At 48.8% G+C, this 27,462-nt stretch overlaps 1 protein-coding gene across 5 annotated transcripts in view; it reads right to left on the bottom strand.

Moving 5' to 3' along the window:
- LOC144776709 (retinol dehydrogenase 8-like) overlaps nt 1-27,462 on the bottom strand; it is a 234,220-nt gene that overhangs the window by 90,389 nt on the left and 116,369 nt on the right. The gene's annotated exons all lie outside the window — the stretch shown is intronic.

The following is a 27,462-nucleotide window of genomic DNA, read 5'->3' as shown; positions in this document are numbered from 1 at the left end:
GGGACCGCCCGTTAAGAGGCCCTCTTACTAATAATCTCTGCAGGTCAGGAGACTTAAGTTCTCTGCACCTAATCTGATAGCCCAGGGAAATACTAACCCAAATAAGCAGGCCGCCAGAGGGGCGACCTCTCCCTGCAAGAGGGGCAATAGCAGGGACGAAATAGGTAACATAACCAACCTTGTATCGAGGTTCCAAACACCAGGTTTCTTGGAAAATGCATATCCCGAAGGACTCAATAAAGGAGTTCCACTCGGGTAGATCTAAATTTCGGGAAATGCCACCTATGTTCCAACTGACAATCTTCAGACCATCATTATCAGCTATCGCATGCTCGGCTAAAGGTCTATGGGTAAGTGCATTAAGCCCAGAGCCAGGAATCTTTGGCACACCATCCAATGATACCATGGCGCAAGACACACTTGATTCAGTGCAATCAGGTGGCATCCCGTGTGGGAGATCAGAAAAAGATAAAGAGGCAGAAAATGGGGTGGGGAGGCTATAATATCCCAGTGTGTCCCCTTGTGCGCTTAAGCTCCCAAGTGCAGCAGCTACAGCATATGACTTCTTAGGCAATTGGTTGCCGTGTCGTCAACAACCCTGCCATGGCCAGTAGGAATTTGGGCCTAAGAACTGACAAAACAAACTAGAGGGCGGTAACTTGTCATAAAGATGGCTACTAGCCCGCCCCTCCCTAGTTGTGGGTCTAAATGGCCATGCAGGTGCTGGATGGGGGTTGCAGTAGCTAAGGTCGCGAGTACTGATACCTATGCTACCCTCTCTAATATCGAGGCTACAAATAAATCTAACTGTCCTAGGATCTTTAAAATTAACTAAAATACAATCTCCCCTTAGATCTTTGGACCTAGTGCCTAACCAGCTAACCCTTCTCACATGGATAACCCGGCCATCAATAAAGCTAGGGAGTGGGTCCCCCCCTCTCCCCCCCTCCATTTTTCTTTTATCCTCTGAAGATTCTCCTGTCTTTCCCTATTGTTTTAGGTCTGACTCGCCCCGCATCTTATGAAACGGACGTAACAACTCGGGCATAGCCTTGTCTTTTTCTTCTTCGTTTGTTTAGTTGTTTTAAAAAATGAAACCTCTTTATATCCTGTCGTTTTGTGATTGATCGATGTCATGCTCCATGGCTGCCGGACCCTGGTTGTCGGCTGATGAGCTGTGTACCGTAACGTTGTTTTGAGATGCTGCACCGGCCGGCCCGGAGGGTTGTAGGCACATCTTTGTTTCTATTTGTCTCTTGCAAATAAAGGTTTAAAAAAAAAAAATAATAATAAATAAATAAATAAAGCTAGGGAGTGGTCTATTTTCCCTAGGCCAAAATATAGTTTTATTTTCGAGTTCAGTGTACGACTCGTGTTTGCCTGGATTAAGCATGGGGACCCCTGTGAGAACAACTACAAAGGGCTGGCAGGCTGGGGGTAAGTTGACATTAGGGGCAATATCTGCTTCCCTTTCGCCTAGTGGCTGCAATTTAGAAACTAGAGTCGAAGCACCAGTTTTATTTTTAGTCGCGTCAGCACCTTTGCGGTTACTAGAATTCGTATTTTTAGCGGCGCCACTGGTGTCAGAACCTGCAGACATCGTAACCACCTTTGAGGGGTTATCACTACTCATAGAAACCTTGGACTGCGCTACAACATCTACAGCAACATCTACAGCAACCACCCCTACATTTGTGGGAACCCCCGGAAAGGCCCCAGAATGCGCAGTGGATGCATTTGCCCCAATAATCCCATGCGCCACTCCTGATGGGATGGTCGGGGCGTAAACATCAGGTGTTGTTGTCCGAGGAGCAGTGTCACCTCTCAATTCATCCTCCCTAATTCTAGAGTGGAGTTTGATTAGGGATTTTAGGGAGAAAAAATTATCGAGGGTCGCCTGCTCGAATCTATCCATCCCCTCCGTCAATCCCTTTATTCTTTCTAAAACTGGGAGGAGCAAGGATTTCATTAGATGCTCCAACTGTGCAATCAGTGGAGTTTCAGGGAGGGGGCCTGCAACAGGAGCAGATGCCAAATCTACGCTCGACTTTTTCCCAGAAGCACCAGAGGCCGCTCCCCCCGCCAGCCCCTGGGAATGTTTGGCTCCCACCCCCGAACCCTTAGGAATCACGCCCCCCCATTACCATTCCTCCTCGGTTTCTTATGTGGCTTAAGATAGCATCCTTTGCGAGGGCTAGCTATACATTTCCTTTTTGTGGAGGGTACTGCAACTACTTCCAATGATGATGACACGAGATGGGGAACAAATTCCTCGTGGTGAGCTGAAGTTGACAAAGAAACTAGGTGGGCGTGTGGCTCTGGCGGTCGAGAATCTGGCAAAGATATCCCATCCCCACATGGCACTGTAGCAGACAGCCTCTCTAGCCTATCCAGACTATCCCTAATGGCAGCAACTCGTGGATGATCAGTGCTTGAGGAGGCATTAAGCAGGGGGTTAGCAACATGCACAGGTGAGAGAACTAGTGCCAAGGGGCCCAGTGATGAGCGTTTGCTAGCAAGTGGTTCCCGAGAAAGGCGACGTTCTGTCATGGCAATCTCTTTCTCAATGACAGTAACGACGCGGGTGATGAACTGGTCCATGGTATCATTTGCGCAACCTCCTCCCCCCCTCAAGCTCTTGCCCGAGCGTGTGGACATTGGCATAAAACTCCTACAGCTAGATATATTATGCAAATTGCTAAACCTATATGAGATTATACAAACAAAAGAGACAACAATACCCGGTACTCAAACACACCGGAGACCAGGCCTTAAGGGAGTGGGCCATCCCAGCCCCTCCTTGCCCCGGACGGCCACAGACGGCCCGCCCTTTGCCCGGGCTTAGCCCGGCGACGCTCCCGCGCACTCCCGCGTCGCGGGGGTGGGCCGCAATTTAAAGCGCATCCGGGCGCGAAGATGACACGGCGGTGTTCAGCTGCTGGGGAACCGCTAGGGAGCCTGGGCAGTGTAGTGCTGCAATCCCCTCCTCGGCGGCCGCGAAGGTGATGAAGTGCGGCGGCGATGGGACCAGCAATGCCCAGGAAGCAGTGTCCGTCAGCCAGGTAGGAAGAAATTACAGTCCCCAGAAAGTTTTAAGCAAGCACCCGCTCTGCCGGGGCGGGCCGCAATTTAAAGCGCCTCCGGGCGCAAAGATGACGTGGCGGCGTTCTGCCGCTGGGGAACCGCTAGGGAGCCTGGGCAGTGTAGTGCTGCAATCCCCTCCTCGGCGGCCGCGAAGGTGATGAAGTGCGGCGGCGATGGGACCAGCAATGCCCAGGAAGCAGTGTCCGTCAGCCAGGTAGGAAGAAATTACAGTCCCCAGAAAGTTTTAAGCAAGCACCCGCTCTGCCGGGGTGGGCCGCAATTTAAAGCGCCTCCGGGCGCAAAGATGACGTGGCGGCGTTCCGCCCCTGGGGAACCGCTAGGGAGCCTGGGCAGTGTAGTGCTGCAATCCCCTCCTCGGCGGCCGCGAAGGTGATGAAGTGCAGTGGCGATGGGACCAGCAATGCCCAGGAAGCAGTGTCCGTCAGCCAGGTAGGAAGAAATTACAGTCCCCAGAAAGTTGAAGCAAGCACCCGCTCTGCCGGGGTGGGCCGCAATTTAAAGCGCTTCCGGGTGCAAAGATGACGTGGCCGCGTTCCGCCGCTGGGGAACCGCTAGGGAGCCTGGGCAGTGTAGTGCTGCAATCCCCTCCTCGGCGGCCGCGAATGTGATAAAGTGCGGCGGCGAGGGGACCAGCAATTCCCAGGAAGCAGTGTCCGTCAGCCAGGTAGGAAGAAATTACAGTCCCCAGAAAGTTTTAAGCAAGCACCCGCTCTGCCGGGGTGGGCCGCAATTTAAAGCGCCTCCGGGCGCAAAGATGACGTGGCGGCGTTCCGCCGCTGGGGAACCGCTAGGGAGCCTGGGCAGTGTAGTGCTGCAATCCCCTCCTCGGCGGCCGCGAAGGTGGTGAAGTGCGGCGGCGAGGGGACCAGGAATGCCCAGGAAGCATTGTGTCCGTCAGCGAGGTAGGAAGAAATTACAGTCCCCAGAAAGTTTTAAGCAAGCACCCGCTCTGCCGGGGTGGGCCGCAATTTAAAGCGCCTCCGGGCGCAAAGATGAGGTGGCGGCGTTCCGCCACTGGGGAACCGCTAGGGAGCCTGGGCAGTGTAGTGCTGCAATCCCCTTCTCGGCGGCCGCGAAGGTGATGAAGTGCGGCGGCGATGGGACCAGCAATGCCCAGGAAGCAGTGTCCGTCAGCCAGGTAGGAAGAAATTACAGTCCCCAGAAAGTTTTAAGCAAGCACCCGCTCTGCCGGGGTGGGCCGCAATTTAAAGCGCCTCCGGGTGCAAAGATGACGTGGCGGCGTTCCGCCCCTGGGGAACCGCTAGGGAGCCTGGGCAGTGTAGTGCTGCAATCCCCTCCTCGGCGGCCGCGAAGGTGATGAAGTGCGGTGGCGATGGGACCAGCAATGCCCAGGAAGCAGTGTCCGTCAGCCAGGTAGGAAGAAATTACAGTCCCCAGAAAGTTGTAAGCAAGCACCCGCTCTGCCGGGGTGGGCCGCAATTTAAAGCGCTTCCGGGTGCAAAGATGACGTGGCCGCGTTCCGCCGCTGGGGAACCGCTAGGGAGCCTGGGCAGTGTAGTGCTGCAATCCCCTCCTCGGCGGCCGCGAATGTGATGAAGTGCGGCGGCGAGGGGACCAGCAATTCCCAGGAAGCAGTGTCCGTCAGCCAGGTAGGAAGAAATTACAGTCCCCAGAAAGTTTTAAGCAAGCACCCGCTATGCCGGGGTGGGCCGCAATTTAAAGCGCCTCCGGGCGCAAAGATGACGTGGCGGCGTTCCGCCGCTGGGGAACCGCTAGGGAGCCTGGGCAGTGTAGTGCTGCAATCCCCTCCTCGGCGGCCGCGAAGGTGGTGAAGTGCGGCGGCGAGGGGACCAGGAATGCCCAGGAAGCATTGTGTCCGTCAGCGAGGTAGGAAGAAATTACAGTCCCCAGAAAGTTTTAAGCAAGCACCCGCTCTGCCGGGGTGGGCCGCAATTTAAAGCGCCTCCGGGCGCAAAGATGAGGTGGCGGCGTTCCGCCACTGGGGAACCGCTAGGGAGCCTGGACAGTGTAGTGCTGCAATCCCCTTCTTGGCGGCCGCGAAGGTGATGAAGTGCGGCGGCGATGGGACCAGCAATGCCCAGGAAGCAGTGTCCGTCAGCCAGGTAGGAAGAAATTACAGTCCCCAGAAAGTTTTAAGCAAGCACCCGCTCTGCCGGGATGGGCCGTAATTTAAAGGGCCTCCGGGCGCGAAGATGACGTGGCGGCGTTCCGCCGCTGGGGAACCGCTAGGGAGCCTGGGCAGTGTAGTGCTGCAATCCCCTCCTCGGCGGCCGCGAAGGTGGTGAAGTGCGGCGGCGAGGGGACCGGGAATGCCCAGGAAGCATTGTGTCCGTCAGCGAGGTAGGAAGAAATTACAGTCCCCAGAAAGTTTTGAGCAAGCACCCGCTCTGCCGGGGTGGGCCGCAATTTAAAGCGCCTCCGGGCGCAAAGATGACGTGGCGGCGTTCCACCACTGGGGAACCGCTAGGGAGCCTGGGCAGTGTAGTGCTGCAATCCCCTTCTCGGCGACCGCGAAGGTGATGAAGTGCGGCGGCGATGGGACCAGCAATGCCCAGGAGGCAGTGTCCGTCAGCCAGGTAGGAAGAAATTACAGTCCCCAGAAAGTTTTAAGCAAGCACCCGCTCTGCCGGGATGGGCCGTAATTTAAAGGGCCTCCGGGCGCAAAGATGACGTGGCGGCGTTCCGCCGCTGGGGAACCGCTAGGGAGCCTGGGCAGTGTAGTGCAGCAATCCCTTCCTCGGCAGCCGCGAAGGTGATGAAGTGCGGCGGCGATGGGACCAGCAATGCCCAGGAAGCAGTGTCCGTCAGCCAGGTAGGAAGAAATTACAGTCCCCAGAAAGTTTTAAGCAAGCACCCGCTCTGCCGGGGTTGGCCGCAATTTAAAGCGCTTCCGGGCGCAAAGATGACGTGGCGGCGTTCCGCCCCTGGGGAACCGCTAGGGAGCCTGGGCAGTGTAGCGCTGCAATCCCCTCCTCGGCGGCCGCGAAGGTGATGAAGTGCGGCGGCGAGGGGACCAGCAATGCCCAGGAAGCAGTGTCCGTCAGCCAGGTAGGAAGAAATTACAGTCCCCAGAAAGTTTTAAGCAAGCACCCGCTCTGCCGGGGTGGGCCGCAATTTAAAGCGCCTCCGGGCGCAAAGATGACGTGGCGGCGTTCCGCCGCTGGGGAACCGCTAGGGAGCCTGGGCAGTGTAGTGCTGCAATCCCCTCCTCGGCGGCCACGAAGGTGATGAAGTGCGGCGGCGAGGGGACCAGCAATGCCCAGGAAGCAGTGTCCGTCAGCCAGGTAGGAAGAAATTACAGTCCCCAGAAAGTTTTAAGCAAGCACCCGCTCTGCCGGGGTGGGCCGCAATTTAAAGCGCCTCCGGGCGCAAAGATGACGTGGCCGCGTTCCGCCGCTGGGGAACCGCTAGGGAGCCTGGGCAGTGTAGTGCTGCAATCCCCTCCTCGGCGGCCGCGAAGGTGATGAAGTGCGGCGGCGAGGGTACCAGCAATGCCCAGGAAGCAGTGTCCGTCAGCCAGGTAGGAAGAAATTACAGTCCCCAGAAAGTTGTAATGAAGCAAGCACCCGCTCTGCCGGGGTGGGCCGCAATTTAAAGCGCTTCCGGGTGCAAAGATGACGTGGCCGCGTTCCGCCGCTGGGGAACCGCTAGGGAGCCTGGGCAGTGTAGTGCTGCAATCCCCTCCTCGGCGGCCGCGAAGGTGATGAAGTGCGGCGGCGAGGGTACCAGCAATGCCCAGGAAGCAGTGTCCGTCAGCCAGGTAGGAAGAAATTACAGTCCCCAGAAAGTTTTAAGCAAGCACCCCACACAACACTATTGTGTGGGGTGCAAAAATGCATCATAGTTACAGACTATAATTGATCATGGTCAGCAGAAGAAGGGATCACAAAACACACCCTGTAGGAAAAGCATGTCTGCGGTCTTGGGTATGAGGTTACCATGCTAAATTGGTAAATACTCCGGATGACATCACCAATATTCCTTGAAATCAGCATCCGCTGCAAATTTTATCTCTCAAGCAGTACGATTCTGCGATAGATTCCGTCACCTCGAGGATAGGACACATAGAAGACATAGCAGGTGTCACCCATGCCTGAGAAGGAGGAACTTATGAAGAAAACCCCTTTTGAGAGCTTTTTGCACCATTTTCAGCAGAGGGCATTCATAATGTTTTTGTATTATAGGATAGGATAGGATATGTGTTTTTAAAGCGCTCGAATGCTGTGGCGTCTTGCATGTATGTGGAAGAGGAAAACCACCTAAATTCTCAGGGAGACTAGGCAGAGGCAAACAGCCATGTTTTCAATGCCTTCCTGAAAAGCTGCCGGTTGGACTGAAATCTCATGGCCACTGGCATTCTATTCCAAAGTTTAGCCGCACAGTTCGACAGCATCCTACCACTCCACCTTGCCCGCCTAATCTTTGTAACCTGCACTAGGCCCAGATTTGACGATCTTAGAACACGCGAGGGGGTATAGGGTGTGAAAATTTTTTGAACATCCTCGGCACCCCCTCCATAGAGTGCCTTGTATACCAAGCATAATGCCTTAAAATCCACTCACTTTTGGACCGGGAGCCGATGCAATGATTTGATCCCTGCCGAGGTTGATTGTCTCTTCGGTATATTTAAATGCAGGCGTGCAGCCGCATTCTGTAACGACTGCAGTTTTTTCATCTGCGTCTTATTAATTCCCAAAAAAAGGGCATTACAATAATCCAGCTTGGACAGAAAAAGGACAACCATCACCGTCTTTTGTAATTCTTGCGAGATGAAAGGAAAAATTTTCCTCAAAGTTTTTAATAAGAAGAAGCAAGAGGAGGTGAGACTGTTGACTTGGGCAGAAAAATTCAGCTGGTCATCGAACATGACTCCGAGATTCCTGACCTTGACAACAGGGCTCGGACATTCCCCGGCTTCCGCCGGCTACCATGAGTCATTCCCATCTCAACATCAGTCTTATTTTAACAATTACTATCTGGTTGATGCACACTGGATTCCGGTCTCAATGAGGAAAAGGGGTAATGGGGTCGGAAACTGGAAACATCCCTTTCTCCACCATGTGTGCATGTGTTGGATCAGTTTGCATATGCACACCTTTAAACATTATTAAACAAATATTTCCACTGGTATATTTGACGTAAAATTATTTACAACAAAATTATTTATTATATTGTTCTGCATGCCTGCTGTAATTTTGAACCATCCACTTGTCTCTGCAATAGTGATACACATAGTGTGCTACATGTATCTGTGTCCTTACAAACAATACTATTACAGAGAAAAAAGTTTACAGCGAAACCTCTACAGAGAAACCTCAACAGAAAATATTCAGTTAACATTGAAAGTACTCCTGAAACCAAACCACTACCTCAACTTTCTTTATAAGGAGGATCTATTTCATGCAGCCTTTGGTAACTAACACACATCTTACTTTGAGCCGAATCCTAACACTGACCATTGCACTATCCTAACAGCGAGCCTGACTCTAGGGACCAGATGAACGACCATTTGGTTTTGCTAGTCTGTAATTGCTATTTTTTGCGACTCGCAAAATCAAATGTACGAATGTGTCTGAGACACATTTAGGGATTCTCAAATGACCAGTCTCAATAATATTCACGAAGCAGGTCACAATATAAAATTGGTGGTAAACTGCAAATGTTTTGCAACCGCATTCACTGTCACAAAACATTCCTACATAGCTCTGCGACTCACTATTAGGAATGGTCGCCTTTGGTCGCCCTTCCTAATAGCGACTCGCAAACACAATTTTGCAAGTCGGTAATAGGTTACTGACTCGCAAAAGAGGGTTGAAACATTTGAACAGGCATTTTACCGGTCGTAAAACGACCAGTAAATTGCTTTGTACATCTGGCCCTAAATGCAAGACCAATCTCCTAAAGTAACCATAGCCAACCCCCATAAACCTGAAGCACAAAACACTTTGCATAACCAACATCAGTTGCACGGGCTTCGAGGATGCAAAGTCTGAATTTACAATGCACAAGAGTGCCTTGTAATACGCAAGCACCCAGTGGCGGTTGGCAAGGGAGGAGGGTAATGGGGCGCGAGGGAAAAAAATTAAAAGTTATAAATATATTATTTTTAAGTACACTTAACTTCAATCCTGGCGCGACGTCCTCCTTGCTCGGGTCCAACCAGACAGGCAGGTTCCAACGCGGGACCAGGAAACTGCAGTAACCAACCCTGGCGAAGCTTTCATGCAGCATGAAAGAAGCACCAGGATTGGAGGGAGCAGTGTCTCTGGCCACTCCCGAGGGCACTTGGGCCCTATGCTGTCTCTAACCCAGCTGTCTTAGACAACTGGGTTAGAGAGGTTTAAACTGCTAATGTCTGGGTGGCCGTTGCAAGACGACAGGCCAAAAAGACATGCACACTTTAAACCTAAGTGCCCTGCCCATCACTGCTTTCGGCTGATGCCTGACTCGCAACAGCAGAAATCAGAAAGCCCCATCCCCTGTCCTGATGCTCTGCTTGGGACAGGTTATGAAAAATAAAATGGTAATAAATTAACTTTATTTCCATATCTGGGGCAATTTGGTTGGTAAGGCGACGCTCCTCTGCCTTAGGAAGAGCCGCCCCTGTAAGTACCATTATTAATCACAATATAAGGCTCCCAGTTTTTCATTTTTACAGATTTTTACAGAAAGAAAACAATGGGTTTTCGATCTGTATTTATTTGTAAAAGTGGAAAAATACAGAAAATTGTGATTCTTGTCACTGACTCTCATTGCTGTTCTTCATAAATTCCAGGCCAACCGCTCAGTAGATATACAGCACAGTGAGGTAAAAAAAACAGGAGGAGATTTCCTTATTTTTCAGCATATATTAACATATATCTGTATTTAATGTAAATGTGTACTTGTGGGTGCAGTGTTTTGTTGTATATGGCTGGTAATTTGCTAAAATGTGACAGGTGCCAAAGTATGAGTACATGTTTATCAGTTAAATAACAAGGTTATTGATTAAATAAATGTGGAAATATACCAGTTTATGACTATATTTATTCACAACCAAAACACAAAATAAACATGGATTAATACCAATAAAATGGCTTAAAATAAATATGGATAAATACAGACGGAAATGTATAAAAAAAAATACCATGAAAACGGGAGCTTAAATCACAATGCAGAGATTATGAACCCTTGCAAATCACAATGAAAGATGGATGCTAAAGGAGTGCCCATGCTTGTGATTGGCAATTGCAAGCACTTTTTCGTGGTCGCATAGCACACTTTGGGGCAAGACGTCCATAAACTTCCATATGCGATTTCTTAATAGCGAATTTTGCAATTCGCTATATAGCAATTGCAAATAGCTATGTGCAACTATGTTTTACACTGTTTGCGATTCCCAGTGGGTTGCAAGGGACCTGCCTCATTAATATTCATGTCTCAGGTTGCAATTTGCGGCCCATTGAGAATAGCCGGCACTCACAGTTATGGTGGCCTGCTGGGGTCAGCAGACCACCATGTCTGTGACTGCTTTTTAAATAGAGCAGTTTTTAGGTTGAGGCTACCGTCGCAGTGCGAAGCAGTGGGCGGAGCCGAAGATCTTATGATCTTACAGTGTGGGGCTTTGTCCCGCCTTCTCTTCAATTGGCTAGCTCCATAAATGGAGGCTAGCCATTGGAAGAGATGTTTGTCAATTGCTCTTTCCTCCTCAAAGCGCGAATCGGGGGCGTTTCTGTCTCTTTTTTTAAGTCTCGCCCTCCACACCCTCCCTCTCGCCGAGGTCCGTGGCTTGATGCGATCCATGGGCGTTTCTGTCTCTTTTTCCTAAGTCCCGCCCCCCACACCCTCCCTCTCGCCGAGGTCCGCGCTGAGGAGCGCTTCTTTTAATTTACTTAGTCCCGTTATTTATTTATTTCGAGGGAGCCCAAAATCACCGTTGGTCGGCCCGGGACAACCCCCTGACGTCCTTCCCCGGGCCGCGCAGTGATTGGCTGCCGGCCCGGGACACCCCCATGACGTCATTCCCGGGCCGCGCTCGGATTGGCTGCCGGTCCGGGACCTGACTTGTTGTCCGTTCTCTTCGAAAATACCTCCTACCCCTGCACTATCAACGAGGAAGGACAGCCGACCTGGAACGTCGACCCCCGCCAATGTTTAGCAGAAGTTCGGTTATCGCTCTCTTTTGAAGGAGGCCACCAGACTTCAGAACCAAATCAGGAAAAAAAACCTGTATAAAGTCGGAATTTGGCCATAAAATATACAAACACACATAAAAGACGGAGAGTCCTGATTGCCGAATACCGTCTCGAGAACCAGTGTTTTCTATGTCTGTGGTGTCAGAATTATACGTTACAATGACGTCACACGGGCAATCCCTTGGAGTTTAACGAACACTGAGGCATTCGCGCCGCCGAGCACGAGCTAGCGTCTCCCGCCTTACTCTTGTCAGCACTCGGCAAAAGTTATGTCCTCTCCGAGTGGTTACACAGCGCGGCGCAGATGGATTCGACATCTGAGGGCTGCCGCACGCCGCGCGCGCTCATTTTGAAAAATGGCCTCTTCTCCCATCTCTTTAATCCTCCCTCCATTCTAACTCGTTAGTCCCTTCTTCTGAGAAGCCTGGAGCCGCAGTCCCAGGTGGCAGTGTTGTAATGAGAAGCAGAAGCCAAAAGACAATCCAGGGGTCTTGTTTACATCGCATATCCTCTGCTTCGAAGAAACCTGCGCACTCCTAGGTCAATGTCAGACGCACATCGAAATGCAATCACTTAGGAAGCAGGGACCTCATTTGGCACTCTGTCTGCAATGGGCCTCATGCTGTCACCAGTAATGCAATTGTTCAGTCGATCTCTATGACATTAACAAAAGACACCAATGTCCAGTGCATTACATATATTTAGTCTCCTTCCCATCCCCAATGTTTCTTCTCAATCTGTCCTTCTTCAGCAGTGACCGAACATCAGTTTGTACTTCGTTGTTTACTGCCAAGGCTGCCTTTCCCATGATGCACTGGGTTTGATGATGAAACAGTGGTACTGGCACCGAGTTTTCCTGCTTTCAGTTTGCTGCGCTGCTTTGTGCAAGTGCCCGAAGCATCTGCGACCGCTATATGTCATGCCATAAACCTAGCGACTTTTAATAGGATGCAGGACATTACCTCCTCATTACACCCCCCCCCCCCAAGTAATCACTTAATGAGGCCGCCGTGCCTCCCAAAGACCGCGTGAATTTATTTATGCAATTTTATATAGCCCGGACTTTACCCGAAGGTGTCAGAGCTCTTCACAATAGGAACAGTAGTGATACATGAGGAACAAAATACAAAAACAAACGAATGATATGTGTTGCGGGCAGTTCAGTGCATTCTCCCACATACCATACACCTGGGGCTAAGGACAGCTCATTGCCTAAAAATGTTTCGACATTCACGTGTTAAATTAATCATGTCATGTACAATGCTAATAGCTCTAACTTTTGCAATGCCGAGACCGTTGCATTGTAAATGCTTGTTTATTTTGCAATGCAGCCCATTTTCCTTAAAGGAAAACGGGATGTATTTAAAAAAGAAACATTTTAAGTTTCCTTTTTAGGTCTCGCGCCTGCGATGCATATGGCAAAGCCATATGCATCGCGCCAGGCGCGATACTATAGTTGCGGAGTCTGCTTCCCAGGAGACAGAGACTGGCGCGCGCACGCTCAGGAAAGCGATCGGAGCCGGCCGCGCGCGCGCGTTCCCAATCTCCTGTCTCTCTGGGAAGCACACAAGCAAGCCCAGCAAGCCCCGCCAAGGCATCACGAGCACGTCCCAGCCCGGGGTGCCAGCCAGAGCCAGCCCGCGCGAGGACACCCCCTTTTTTATCATGTGAGAAACTATTTGAATATTGAATTATTTCCTTTAGCAGCTGAATCAGTTCACTTGCCTCCCTCCAAAAATATGAAAGTGTGCTGATTTTGCAGGAATTGGATTGTGTTCATTTCGGGTTTCCTCATTCGTGTTCGTTGGTCTATCAGAAGAGCATACGCAGCGGGCAGATGGGAAGAGAAGACGCTGGAAAAGTACGTCGCTTTTACACTACAGCATAGTTAACCCGCCCTTTCTGTAGTATTTTAGCCCACTCTACACAATCCCCCCCCACCCCGTACGGGTTAGCTGTTACCCAGTCACCTCTTGTCCCGCATTCTAATGTTATATTTATGATCGAGCGTTATTTTACCACTCCCTACATCTTCACGTGGATACATGCTGCACGACAGGACTTGGGTGTCCCTCGCCTGCTTCTTGCTTCCGTAGCCTGTGCTCTGAAGATCTTTTCATTTAATAAGCAGATTAACAATGCAGCAAAGCAACCTTTCGCCCTCTCCCGGGCATTCAAATGAGGACCATTGAATTGGGTAAATGTAGAACATTATATATTTCAGACTGTGGAGACGATTCATCCTGTGGGGCAGTAAAATGCTCTAGATGATGTCCCGTGCAGGTTCTTCCCGCTCTGCAGAACACTGACGGTATGTTTAAAGTAATTTCCGATGTGTGCAGCCAGCAAGAGCAGGGGACAGAAATGTCGCACCCCACAGCACACACATGGAGCTGCCTCTCCTCTGTTCAGACAGTGCTCTTGCAGCTATATAACACCGCCTTCATTTTAGTCTTTGAGCACTATTTACTTTATTGACTTTCTATTACTGCAGTCACGACGTGTTTGAATGTAAGCAAAGCACGCTGTGTCTGCAGTAAGCAGCCGGGACAATGGCGGCAGGCATTCCAGTGCCAAAGGTCTCGATTTTTATTTTTACAAAGCCTTTCCTACCACGCTTTTGTGGTCTCTCAACTACATAAATAACAGGTAGTACTACTGTCGAACGTGATGGCATTCAATTTACCAACCTAAGGAAGATGGAAGGCTGAAGCTGTCTTTAGTAGAATTCGACTTTGGTTTGCATGTCAGTGGCAGCAGCAGCTTCTTCGTAGAATCTACAAATTGTGATAGAGTTGTTTTTGTTTTAAGGAGACACATTTATGTTTCACCAGACCCCTTAACTTTGTTAACACAGCCGTCTATTTTAGTTACTTGAAATTCTTTGCACTTTAAGGAAGTGAGCGTGTGCCCTTATCTGTGTGTCATGCTACATGTGGCAAACTGAATCTTTTTGAAATAGCTGAGGTGTCTACATTTAAATCAGTATTTAATTGTCACGTCGCCAATGAATGCAATAGGAAACAACCATTTACAATGCAGTAGGTCTCGCATTTACGCGAGTTTAAGCTATTGCCATTGGAAATGACAATGCCTTTCATTTATGTTTTAAAAACTAAAACATAAATAAAAGGCATTGTCATTTACAATGCCAATAGCTCAAAGCCGCGTAAATGCGAGACCTATTGCATTGCAAATGCTTGTTATATTTTAAGAGCAGGCAGTGGTCCATAAGAAATGTTGGCGCCACATTCACAGATCCCTTCCAGTTTTCCGAATAGGTTGCCACCTCCTTCACGGAGTCGGTAAAGTATAAATGTTATGCGACTGCCGAATCGCAAATATGCCTTTGTACATTTAAAAATGCTTTTTTTTCAGGTCGCAAACGACCAGATTCTATCAGTTGGGCTGTTTGTGAGCTGAACCATTTGCAAAATAGGACCTGCCACTACTTGACAACTTATTCTTTGCTGGTGCAGTCTGGACAGATTGAGAAGAGCAGTGAGCATCACACAGACCGCCGAGTGCTTTCCCCAGGACATCTTTAGTGAGCCACTCTTTGTGGCAGTGCGACCATTGTCCCTTTAATGTTTGCAATGCAGGGGCATTCCAAATTACAGGATGTTCTATAGTTCCATATGGGTTCCTGTCACAGCATTCACTGGTGTTCCCAATAAAGTACAAGCAATTTCCTACACAATTAATATGAATAAGATGGGCAATTTGTGACTTTTTGCAAATAGTTCCTTTCCACAGCAGAATCCCTTGCAGCGCAAACCATGAGGCTGGTCACATTGATACACTACGACCAGACTCCTGATAAGACCGCTGAGCTATTTTTCATATATTTAACCTCTTTGTTTTATTGTCACCTTTTTAAGTAATATCAACATTAATTATTTTAGTGGGTTCTTTTTTGTAGTGTCAACCTAAAACAGTTGTCATTTTAATGGCTTTTCACTGTAAGGTTCCTTCTCTGTCCAGGTGTCATTGCATTAGCATAATCCCATCCTACAGCGTCTATTATGTAACAGCCCTTCGCTGCCCAAGGTCGCAGCCGCTCAAGTCACAAATATATTCACAATCCCATTGCATTAGCCATTCCCACTTCCAGTCCCAGACCAGCCTTTCCTCACCTCAACCAACCTTTAAATTCAAACAACTTGACACAGCCTTCTGTTATGCGACACCGCCCACATTTGCTTGAACATAACCAAATCAAAGGTAGCAAACAAAGCTCATGTTCTGTTACGTACAGTTGTATCGCGCTCGTATACCATTTGTGTGGTTGAGTTGTGCGTTTGGAATCTGGGCTCCCTTTGCAGTTCTGGGTACTTCTTGACCAGAGAAAAAGTGGTCTGTTAACTTTGATTTTGGTTGTGTTTTGTATTGTTTAGAGATGAGTCATTTTGGATGGTGGTTGGTGGCTGGTGCCTGGTGAGGTGATAGTAGACTAGTGTATTGTTTAGTGATGGAATATGTCGGTAGTGGCTGGCTTGATCAAGTTATGAAGGATAAATGTCAAAACATCGAGGTCACCAATATCGACATGCACTTATTTTGACTCCCGGACATCGACTACCAAGATAGCTCTGAGGTACGCACACATAGGGAAGTATAGATTTACTATTCTTAGCTTCACATCTACCTACCTTGTCAATGTTCTGGTAGTCAAACTTGTGTAGTCGATGTAGGGCAGGCAAATATAAAAAAAACTTGAAGCTTTGTAGAACATCCCACAGTCTCCAGGGGCCTATCATGATCCCATTCTTGCACTGCGCCGACACAGTAGGGGTCTTCGCATTTAGTTTTTTCGATTACAGCGCATACATGAACTCGACAAATCTCTGGGTTAGGCCATCTTCTGCTGACAGCAGAGCTCGGAAACACGCAGAGGCAATTACTGCCCCTGCTTACAAACTCTGTTGTCTGCAGCCATGAACTAACTTGGAGTGCAAGTTATTACAAAATTATACGCCATTACAGTGCTTAAAGTCATACCAATATTTCTGTAAAGGAGGGAAAGTAGCCAATGAAATTTTGTTTTAGCCTCCAATATGGTGACTTCGCTTGATTTAGGTCATTCTGACCCCAAAACAGTTTTGCAATGTGAAACACATACTAACAATTGCATGATGGGAGGATCTAGTACAGAAGGATTCCAGTAATGTGTTGATCCAGACAGTGAGGGGCATAATCACAAGGAATATCACAGTGCTGCAGTGAATTTTTCAGTGCTGGGTCATTTTTAAAACGCATGGATACACTGTATTCACAAGAATATGGCACACCCCTGTGTTTTCTATTGTGCTGGCGCTATAGATGGCTGCCTAGCGCCAACACAGACACCCTTGTGCCATAGTGCAAGGGTGGCTGCGTTGCAGGGAATTATCCCTGCAACGCAGGCGCCTTTGCACCATGGTGCAAGGGTTTCTGTGTAGCAGGGAATGTTTGTTTATGTGCAGGAAGGGACACCTTCCTGCACATAAACAATCTTTAAAGGTGATTTGATGTTTCTGCAGTCCACATAGAAAGAGCAAAAACGAGGAGAAATAAAAGAATTTCCCCTAGTTGCACCAATCTAACACCTGCTACCAGTGACGTTAGTTTTTGGCACTGCCTCAGATCCTGGTAAACCTGGGGCCGCATCAAAAAGTAATCGGTGTTGCGGTGGAACGCCCACAGCATCACCCATTGCACGCCCCTTTCCCGCAGACACCTGTGTGAAAAGGTACCATATTTACAAAGTGGCGTTAAGCCATGCAAAGTGGCTTAACGCCACTTTGTAAATATGGTGCAGGGCATTGCTCCACTGTAACGTTGAATAAAGTGACGCAATGGCATAATGCCCTTGTAAGTATGCCCGAGTTTCACATAAGAGAGATGAGCTGCGAGTTTTATCAAAGTGGTCCTTTAAGCGCATCAGACTCTGCGAAACCTTCTGGTTCACAAGTATCCAGAGGCATCTTCTTCTAATATTCCCAGATAAAGGTACATTAATGGGGTCAGTGAACCAGGTGTGCCAAGTAGGGATAGTCATGAGTATCAACTGCTGCCTCTGTTGCTGTTTGCTTTGCATCACTTGTGACTCATTAATCTGACCATTGGGCATTAAACAAATCTGAATTCGTTTAGCTCGTGTTAGCTTTGGTAGCTGATTATTCGTATCATCTTACAATGATGGCTTGTGAACATGTTGATCCATCAATTCTTTAAAATATATGGTTTAAAAAAAAATATATATATATATATATAAGTCCTTTATTTGAGTCAGGGTCCGCAAGATCTCACTTCCTGTGATTTGATTGGAATCAAATGTTTGATCCATCACTTTTCCGGAGTCTTTGATTTTATTTTTTATTTTTTGCTGCCCTGACCCAAGTGGTGTGATCAAAAAAAGTTGAACCTTTTATTGCTGACAGGCTCTTTTAGCTTTAGGAGTGTGCATACTTTTTTTTATATGAATGTAGTCTCACGTAAATTGTGATTTTTGGTCTACCTATAGAAAGCGGGGTTTCATTTTTCTTATGGCTCGGTCATTTTAACGTGCAAGGCTTTTTGTGGAGCAGAAATATCTCACAAGAACTCTTGAGATAGAGGTGTGCCACGTCTATTGCTCAAACCATGAGTTGGTTTAGGTAACTTGCGAGCATTTTGTATACAAACAAGTACAAAACTTGCGTCCCTTTTTTACCGCGAATGGTTCAGCAGGGAAGATCTTGGGCACCACACAAATTGTCCGTGGTTTTTGCAAAAAGTATGGTTAGTAAACGAAGAAAACACTACCCCACTTCCCATAGCAGTAGCTGCCATGAGATTTTCAGAGGCCTTTTGCTTACACTCGTTTATGATAGCGCCGAGGATAGATACACGGTGTCTGGGGGTCTGTGTGCGCTATAATAGAGATGGAATTTGTCCAAAATACTGAAAAAGTAATCCCTCAGATTAGCATGTTACTCAAACCAAGCGACAGTGGGCCTCTATAGTGAAACTTCCGCAGAAGACCAACCCCTAGATTCATCAAACATCCATTTTGCGATTCCTTATTAGCGAAAAATAAGGATTCGCTAATAAGGAATAGCAAAATGCTGTGCATGAAGAACTCGCTTAAAAAATAGTGATTTCTTAAAATTCCTTAATTGCAACTCGCAAATTGCGAGTCGCAATTAAGGAATACCTCCCCATTCATTCCTATGGGCCTAGAGCATAGCTTTCCAAACTATGTGTTGCGACACGGTACTGTGTCGCCTGACATGTGTGGGCGTGTCGCGCGACGTGCTCTAATCAAGCATGTACGTCTATCTGTCTGTTTGTTTAAAACTTTAGACTTAAAGATTTAAGACAGACATACATTATCGTGCTGCAGTACAGTAGCGGAGGCAGGAGAGGAGCGTGTGTGCGCGGCGGTTTCCTTTGCCGCGCGCATTGATTGGTGAATGCGCAGTGAGTATTTTTATAAAACTGTAAAATATTTGAATCAAATACGCATCACGATGTCTGCGCAGGTCCGTGATTCAGTATGGTACGAGGAGGCAGGAGAGGAGAGTGTGCGCGCAGCCGGTTTCCTTTGCTGCGAATGTTGTTTTGCCAAGCGTGTTGTTCGTTGATGGTGGAATGCGCAGTGAGTTTTTTTATGAGAATTTTAGTAGGTACATTTGCACGGTCATTCCTCCAAGATACAGTGAAGCGTTTAGAACTTGCATATTGCGGGTACATTTTGTCTTTTTCGTACCTCGTAGCTTCTCATCTACGGCCTTGTGCTGTTGTAAAGACATATAATTTTGCCATTTTGTTCGGTCATTGACCACGCTTAACTCTCTGACATAAACCAGTGCACGCAGAAGAGGTACCCGTTTTTAGCCACGAAGGAGTATCTTATGACTAGTTTTATTTTTTTATTTATTTATGCGTTTTTATATAGCGCAGACTTTTCCCGAAGGTGTCAGAGCGCTTCACAAAAGGAACAGTAATGATACATGAGGACAAAATTACAAGTGAACAAAATACAACAGCAAACGTTAAGTTACATGAGGCAAAAGTGACAAATGTGAGCAAACACCATACAAGAGGTAGCAAACGGTACATTACAGGAGGATCTTAAACCAGGGAGCCTGCTGTACTGTTGTGGGAGGGATGCTGCAGTGTGCCGTGTGAATGGGATACCCTTGGTGTACAATAGGCAGTGAGTGCAGCTCCCTGCTCCAGCTGCAGACAGTGTACGTGTGGGGGGCGCGCCAGGTGGGGTAGGTTGTAGTGAAACACCAGCTTGAAGAAAGAAGGAAGAGGGTGACAGAGAGGGGTGATCTGCTGTGCCACACACTCTATCCTTGAGCTGTCGGTGATCAGCCATGCCTGCTCTGAGCACAACCACTGCCTGTCTGAGGCCACCGATGCCTGCTATGTGCTCAATATCACACCCGATGCACAGCCTGTCTGACGGCAGACATGCCTGCCAGGTGATCAATAACACACACTATGCACAGCCTGCCTGAGGTCAGACATGCCTCGTTCTTGAAAGATACTATCCATTATGGCAAAATGCATGTTGTAATCAGCGCACTGTTCAGAAAATGTTCATTGCATGCATTTCATTCTATGTAACATCCCAGTACAAAGCGTGCAGCAGCTAAATAAGCAATACCAACGTTTTTAGGTCGAGCTGGAGCATAATGCGAAGCATTGTCCAGCTCCACAACTATAGTCGCCCGTCTCCTGGGAATCTGAGACAGGGTTCGGACACGCGCGCCGATTGGTGTCTGTGGTCGCGCACGTCCAGGCCAGCGCCGTGCACATCCCCTGCTTTAGATTCCCTGAGGCGCGCAAACACACACATACACACACGCAGGCAGGCACACATGCACACACACGCAGGCAGGCACACACGCAGGCACACACACACACACACGTGAGCAGGCACACACACGCGAGCAGGCACACAAACGCGAGCAGGCACACACACGCACACACACACGCTCCTCACCGCTGCTGTTGGGGACAGTCGCCGGGTCCTCGGCTCCCGATGGATGGGCGGGCGGGGGCGACGTGGCCAGGGGCTCCAGACCAGGGACAGGCTGAAAAGTGCTCCGACGGGACCTGCGGTGTGCTGCGGGAACGGCGGCTGCGGTGCACGGGTGGGGCAGGAGGGCGGCTGCGCAGGATTCGTAGCCCCTGCCCTTCGGCCGCCTCCGAGACTCCGCCCTGCTAGCGCGCCATTGGCCACTGCTCCGTTGTTGGTGATGTCACCGATCCTGTGTAGCTGAGACGGCCGGGCGGTGAAGCAATGCAATGCTGGTGCGTACAGAGGGGACTTGTTTTAGGGGTTAGTTGTTCCCCGTTATTTATAATATGTTAAACATCTTTTGTTTTCCATCCCATTTACAATAATATAGAAGTATATATGTAAACACTTACATATACTTTATAACATTCGTACTTCTATATACTGGGATGGGAAGAGCTAGTTTCATCTATATTTGTATTTGCATGATGATCACTGGACGCGGGTAAGGGTACACGTTCTAGTCACAGAAGAATTAGTCAGTCTGCTTTTGCCGTCGGACTTCTTGACGTGACGTCTATCTGTTTGATTCAAATCGGTAGGACAGCCGGAGAGACTCTGTTACACGCTGACGGAGTGGCGGTGCGAAGAAATGTAAATTACAGCGGAATACTAAGGACTTAATTAAGTGAGTAAAGAGGGGATATGAGAAAGGAAAGGCATGACCATTTGTTGGGAATCAGCCATTTAACTGGCGTTTCTCCGATTAGGGAAACAGCGATTGATTCCGGAGCAAACACAAGCCATTTATGCGCACGAAGGAAGTTCTGCCTCTGTAAAGGAGAGTTGAGTGACAGTTGAGCTGTATGAAAAGCACTGCTGGTTAGTGATTGCCTGACAGACTTAGGCCTCTTACAAATGTGTCTGAATTGTTGATCTCTTCAGGTGAATACACCTTGTGTGGTGGACACACATATAGACGTTATGGACGTGACCTGGCAGTTCATCCGACCGGTATAAACATTTATGTAAGTTACAGAGATGATTATTATGGTACATCTTAGCATGTCTCGACTATGAAACACTCTGGGACACCTTGGCTACATATGCATACATCTCGGGTACGCCCCTGGAGATTCTAACCCTTCAACACCCCATCCTCCTCCCCTTTTTAGGTCGAGCTGGAGAAAAGCAATGCAAAGCATTGCGTCCAGCTCGACAACTATTGTCGCCCGTCTCCTGGGAATCTGAGACAGGGGTCGGGCACGCGCGGCGATTGGTGTCTGTGGACGCGCACGTCCAGGCCGGCGCCGTGCCCATCTCCTGCCACAGATTCCCTGAGGTGTGCAAACACACACATACACACATGCACACGCACACACACACACACACACATGCAGACACACGCAGGCAGGCACACACGCAGGCACACACACGCACGCACGCGCAGGCACACACACACGAGCAGGCACACACACGCGCGCAGGCACATACACGCACACACACACGCTCCTCACCGCTGCTGTTGGGGACAGTCATCGGGTCCTCGGCTTCCGATGGATGGGCGGGCGGGGGCGACGTGGCCAGGGGCTCCAGACCAGGAACAGGCTGAAAAGTGCTCCAGCAGGACCTGCGGTGTGCTGCGGGAACGGCGGCTGTGGTGCACGGGCGGGGCAGGACAGCGGCTGCGCAGGATTCGTAGCCCCTGCCCTTCGGCCGCCTCCGAGACTCCGCCCTGCTAGCGCGCCATTGGCCGCTGCTCCGGTGTAGGTGATGTCACCAATCCTGTGTAGCTGAGACGGCCGGGCGGTGAAGCAATGCAATGCTGGTGCGTACAGAGGGGACTTGTTTTAAGTGTATTCACCTTTAAAAAGCACTGAGTAATGTAGTGACGTTTCAATAAGAAGGCAGATTTCTGGGAGTGCGGTCATGCGTCTCCTTAGTGTGTGGAAGCTGTTGAGGTTTTCACCGCCTGTCGCAGCTCCCAGAAGCCCTCGCCAGACGGCCTTTCACTCACGGAACACCACCGCATCACTCACGGGACACCACCACATCACTCACGGGACACCACCACATCACTCACGGGACACCACCACATCACTCACGAGACACCACCACATCACTCACGGGACACCGCCACATCACTCACGGAACACCACCACATCACTCACGGGACACCACCACATCACTCACGGTACACCACCACATCACTCACGGTACACCACCACATCACTCTGGGACACCACCACATCACTCTGGGACACCACCACATCACTCTGGCACACCACCACATCACTCTAATACACCACCACATCACTCAGCCCAACAACAACAGCATCACTCAGCACCACAACAGCACTGTCCTTGCTTGCTACCAACAAGCATTGCCATAGCCAATAGGACTCGCATTAGGAAAGTGTAAGCTATTGGTTTTGTGAATAACAATGCTATTAATTTATATATTTGCAAAGCCAACACATATTTAAAAAAAATTGTCATTTACAATACCAATAGCTCACACTTTCCTAATGCGAGACCTATTGCATTGCAAATGCTTGTTTGAAAAGGGAATACATTCAGGGGTGCATATGGATCTATGGCTCTTCTGCGCTTAATGTTGTTTACTGCTATTGCTAAAGCGGACAGTTTGAGAGTGTGCTTTATAAATGATGCATATTTTAGTTCAAAGCTGTTCTACCTACTTATCAAAAAATAGCATAGGACCCTGTATGTAGCTCAAACAGTGGAGACCGGGCATGCTGCTAATCTAGGTTCAGGCAGACGGAGCAAGTGTGAGAGCGATGTTCGCGGTAGCCTGCTGTCTGGCCCTGGTCTGGCCAATCCACGGCGGGCGTTCAAGGCCCTTCCAAATTAATCTGTGATCCCTCTGCAATAGCTGCTGGTTGTTCCGCGTATTCCACCAGTCAGGCGGGGTCTGTGCACTTCGGAGGCTGCTGCTGAGTGCAACGGTGAGCAGGAGGGGCCTTTAGCCAGTATCAGCTTTTTCTGCCTTACACCCTACTGAAGTTTATATATGTGCCCCGTTCCCCACTGCAGCCTCTCTGTTGTACCTATCTCCCCCCTGCCAGCCCTCTGAGCCCCTCCACCCCAGAGTTCCTGTGTGTAACTGCCTAGCCCTAGCCTGGCCTGTTTAACTCCAAGGCCTGCCACCCTTTTCTTTGTGCTCTGCCTCATCTCATCAGTGCAGCCCCTCTATGAGCATGGACAGAAGCAGCAAAATACTAGTGGGGCAGCACCCTAGTAAGTGCAGATTTGTAGCTGGTGTTTTCATCCACGCCCTTAATTACATCGGCCACACCCCTATGGGAGACCCCCCAGTTTTTTCATCCCACTTAAAGCCCTGTTCTTATAGCTCCTATATATTCAGCACCATTTGTTTTGTAAAGGAAATAACGTAAACTTTTTTCCTCATTTGATGTCATATGTTGACCATGCGATGGCCATAAAAAGAACACAAAAATACTTAGTTTAGCTGTTTCTATCTACATGAACACATTACCAATGCAATCTACGTAACAAGCCACCAAGATTTAGTTTCACTCCTTACAGAAGCTTGTTCAGAGGTGAGCATCTCTAAAGATTTAAATATCTGGGTGAATATTGTAGCTCATTCAGCAGTTGGAAGTGTACCGCTCTCTGACACTGATTTTTCTAAAAGTATTATGTAGCCTCACAATGAGATAGACTATATGATGGATATAGTCTTTCTTACTTCTTTGCCACCCATAGACCTAAAATATCCCCATTCATCGGTCTCATCTCTTTCATACTGACTTTCAGTTCATATAGCTGGCCCTTTTTATTAGGTCTGGCTTGACAGAACAGCTCCCTCCGGACTGTAGACACAAAAGAGAGTTTTAAGAAGCATTTCTGAGAGAGGGCTTTAGGCTCCACCCTCATGTTGATCTTCCTCTCTACAAGCTTTTGATTGGTCAGGTGCATGCATGTTATGTTATGTTAAATAATTATTTGTAGAGCGCACAGCTACTCAATTGCGTTTCCCGGCACTGAAGCAGGATGAAGGCTAAGCCAGGTGGCGAAGCCAAGCTCTGGAGTTTACAGCTGAAACAATCGAGTTTTTAAAGATTTCCTGAGCGCCAGGAGATTCTGAGTCAACCTCAGATCCACTGGTAGATTGTTCCACAATTCTGCCGCTTGCACCTGGAAGGAACGACCCCCGATTCGTGCCCGAAGGTATCTTGGGGTCCGAGCCAGTTGCAGTGCTGCAGACCTGAGTACACGGTGTGGGTGATGCTTCCTCTGAAAAGAGTGCTTAGGTCACACGTTTTGCATCATGGGAATGCTCAATACAGTAGATCAATCAATCAATCAATCAATCATGCCATTTGTATAGCGCACTACTCACCTGGGAGGGTCTCAAGGCGCTTGGGGGGAGGGGTATGCTACTGCTCGAACAGCCAGGTCTTGAGTTGTTTCCTGAAGGCGAGATGGTCCTGGGTCAGCCAAAGGTGGATGGGGAGGGAGTTCCAAGTCTTGGCAGTCAGGTAAGAGAAGGATCTTCCTCCGGCGGTGGCTCTTCGGATGCGTGGTACGGCTGCGAGTGCGAGGCTGATGGACCGTAGCTGGCGGGTGGGCGTGTAGAAGGTCAGGCGGTCATTGAGGTACTTGGGGCCCAGGTCGTGGAGAGACTTGTGTGCGTGGGTGAGGAGCCGGAACGTGATCCTCTTGTCGACGGGGAGCCAGTGCAGGTTCCTCAGGTGGCTGGAGATGTGGCTGCGTCGGGGGACATCCAGGATGAGTCGGGCGGAGGCGTTCTGGATGCGCTGGAGTCTTTTCTGTAGCTTGGCTGTGGTTCCGGCGTAGAGGGCGTTTCCGTAGTCCAGTCGGCTGGTGACGAGTGCCTGGGTGACAGTCTTCCTGGTCTCGGTCGGGATCCAGTGGAAGATCTTGCGAAGCATACGCAGGGTGTTGAAGCACGATCTGAGTTGGTTATAGTGACAAGTCGGTGATCAAGGCTAATCAGTTTATTATTAAATGTACTTATGTACTCTGAGATATATGTTGAAGGCAATAGGCCTTCATGTGTGGAGTCGTACTACACTGTTCTAATGTCTACATGAGGGTATTTCATCAGACGGAATCCCATAAACTAGGGTATTAGGCACGGGTTTGATATTGACAAACCCTAGGGGTAGAAGATTTGCGCTGTGCTAGTCCTGTTCAACGTTTTGTATTGTTTTGCCAACTGTAATTGTGGTTGGGGTGATAAATGCCTGATTGGTAAAAGGTATGTCAATGACGTTGGCCTTGTCTGTTTATTATGAAAATGTATTCCAAATGCAGTAGTCCTGATTATTTATTGTGAAAGGCATATGTTAGAGCCAATAGGTGTTTAAGGGTTGTTTATTAATAAATCTTGTACACACAATGCACATTACTATTCTAAGATTGCCGTCTGGTATGTTTCATTTCTTTTCTTTACTTGTTCTTATTACTGCCTCATTCAGGCCGCAATATGTATTGCTTTTTTGTACTTTTAGTCATTTAATTTACTTTGCACGTTTGGTGGATGGGTGTCTGTGTGTGTGTTTTTTTTTTTTTTTACTGTGGGTGGATTTGTGGGGTAATGCAAGAATGAGTCTGTGGTGAGTGCATGGATGAAATAGTACAAGGATGAGTGCATGCATCAGTAATTTGAGTGCCTAGACTCACCACTGACAGAAGAGGCACTTTCAGTAACAACCCCGATTGCTGGGCATTCACAATGCTTTTTACTAACAACTTATTCGCTCGCAGTCTTAATGTAAAACATACTCCGGGAAGTGGGTTCAGGAAACACAGTGACTCTGGGACAAATAACTCTAGAGTTACCCTTCAGTACACATTTCTAATGTCAAGTAACTGCCCATGCGTACATTTTGGCTTTAGACTGGGAGCTAAAGACATGAACACCAATGCTAACACATTAAGACAATATCTTACACACTGGGACAGGAAGACCCAAATCCTGGGACAAAAAGACATCAAATAAGGCCCAATTCAGAATTCGCGAGCTGAGCGGAGCCTTATGGCACACACTACACTAACTAGAATATCTTGTAGCACAGCCCAATTCTGTTTTCTATGTAGGCAGATGTTCTCAGAGTTTACCAGCCAGTTTAATGGTAGGGTTAGTGCAGGCTCGGGTGATATGTTTTGAGTTGCAGGTGGCAGCGCCAGCTGGGGCACCACATGCTATACCCGTTAAGGTGGACAGCGTGCATTCAAGGCCAGCCAACAGCAAGCTCTTGTTTATTCCGTGCTGTGCTGTAACCTTCGGCTACTGTGAAGTCCAAGCAAGGGTGTATTTATTTTTTCATTTCACCCTCCTCAATCGTCGCATCATCTTTTTAAATTGGGTAAGTAAGCTACAGTGATTGCCTGGAATCTCAAACTCACATCCCCTCAGAGTTCCTGCGAGAGGTACTCCAGGGCCGCCATCCTGCCTCGCACCCAGCTAGCCCTGCGTCTGAGGTCCAGGAGAACCCGCAGGACCACGACTCCTCCTGCCCCCTCTGCCTCCCCCATCCTTACACCTTGCTGTTCCATCGCTAATGTCCAAAGCCCATGGGTTTGGAAGACGGGATCCGCCAAATTCACCCTCATCTGGGCAGGGCTGAACTGGGAACCAAAAGTAGCCTAAAAAAGTGCAGTACACAGCACTGTGGCACTTAAAGAGCAGCGAATGATGCATCGCTGCCTCTGAGGAAATGGTGGCACACATCTTTTTACCGACCTTGGTCATTTTATAGTCCTCTATAATAAGAACTTTGGGGTTTAATTACAAGCCCTTCGCGCCGCCGGTACGTCTCTCGTTTCCCATATTATAAATGTGACGCGCTGGCTGCGCGACGCGCGAGGGGCTTCTAAATAAATAATCCCCTTTGTTTTAACGCGTCCATTTTTATATGCATTAGAAAAAAATATCCGAGGCCTCTTTTCGAAAAAAATATATATTCACGATAGGAAAGCAGCATTCGAAGTTTTGAGGTTCAACTAGAAGCCCGTTGCGGCGCTCGCACTTTTTTCGAAGAAAGCTGTAACTCTTGTAGTGGGCATTGAGCCTGGCACCTCTGGTGATGGCGACCCGGCTCCAGGAATTGTGCACAGCTCTCTTTACCAACATTTCTGACACGTTCTTATTAAACCAAAGCCTGATTTTTTTTGTAGCCCATCCCCCTT

The sequence above is a fragment of the Lissotriton helveticus genome, chromosome 1_1, assembly GCF_964261635.1.
Source record: "Lissotriton helveticus chromosome 1_1, aLisHel1.1, whole genome shotgun sequence".
NCBI classification, from domain to species: Eukaryota; Metazoa; Chordata; class Amphibia; order Caudata; family Salamandridae; genus Lissotriton; species Lissotriton helveticus.
This window is presented reverse-complemented; position numbering and strand designations above follow the sequence as displayed.